The 1,088-nt window shown below is 50.9% G+C and overlaps 1 non-coding gene across 1 annotated transcript; it reads right to left on the minus strand.

Moving 5' to 3' along the window:
- Positions 1 to 607: 607 nt before the first annotated feature.
- Positions 608 to 679, minus strand: trnad-guc (transfer RNA aspartic acid (anticodon GUC)). The gene has a single exon. It is a non-coding gene; the product is annotated as a tRNA-Asp (tRNA).
- Positions 680 to 1,088: the final 409 nt, after the last annotated feature.

A 1,088-nucleotide genomic window follows, 5' to 3' on the forward strand; every position in this document is an offset into this window, starting at 1 on the left:
CCGCTTTTAATTTAACACTTTCCTTCACCTCCTTCGTTATCCACGGCTTATGACCTCTCCTCCTACGGTCCTTTTTGACCATCGGAATAAATTTCCTCTGAGCACCAAGAAAGATCTCCTTAAAGATCCTCCACTGCTCCTCAGCAGACCCTCCCTCCAACGCGCTCCCCCAGTCCACATTCGCCAATTCTTCTCTCATCCTACCGTACTCCCCTCTATTCAAACAAAGTACGCGTGTCTGGGAACCCACTTTCTCCTCCTCCATCTGCACCAGAAACTCCACCATACAATGATCACTGTCCCCAAGAGGATCCTTCACCGCAAGGTCCCTAATTCTACCCACCTCATTACATAGCACCAGATCCAAGATTGCTCGGTCCCTCGTCGGCTCCAACACACACTGTTCCAGGAAACTATCCCGGCAGCATTCCAAGAACTCCTCCTCAAGCCCACCGCGTCCAACATGGGTCGACCAATCAATATGCAGATTGAAATCCCCCATAACTACGGCCGTCCCATTCCTGCACGCCGCACTTATTTGCACGTTAACAGCCCGCCCCACCTCCAGATCATTATTCGGGGGCCTATAGACGACAAATGTGAGAGCCTCCCTGGCAGGGATTTGAACCCCGGTCTCCCGCGTGACAGGCGGGGATACTAACCACTATACTACCGAGGAACATTTGCACGTTCACCCAGAAAATCTAATGCTACATCACTGACACACACTTAGGGCGGAATTTTACCACACGTCCACCCAAGTTTCGCACGATCCTGCCCGAGGCCAACGGAGAATGCCATTCTCCAAGCCGAGCCCGCCCCCGAAATCGGGGCTGGCATGCCAGTAAAATTCCGGCCTTAAACTAAACTTTATTTATTAGTCACAAGTAAGGCTTAGATGAACACTACTATTAAGTTACTGTGAAATTCCCCCAGTTGCCACACTCTGGCACCCGTTCAGGTCAATGCATCTAACCAGCACATCTTTCAGGCTATGGGAGGAAACTGGAGCACGTGTGGGAAACCCACACAGACACAGGGAGAAAGTGCAAACTCCACACAGACAGTGACCTAAGCCAAGAATTGAA

Source organism: Carcharhinus amblyrhynchos, chromosome 10 (assembly GCF_965287045.1).
Source record: "Carcharhinus amblyrhynchos chromosome 10, sCarAmb.v2.hapA, whole genome shotgun sequence".
Lineage (NCBI taxonomy): Eukaryota > Metazoa > Chordata > Chondrichthyes > Carcharhiniformes > Carcharhinidae > Carcharhinus > Carcharhinus amblyrhynchos.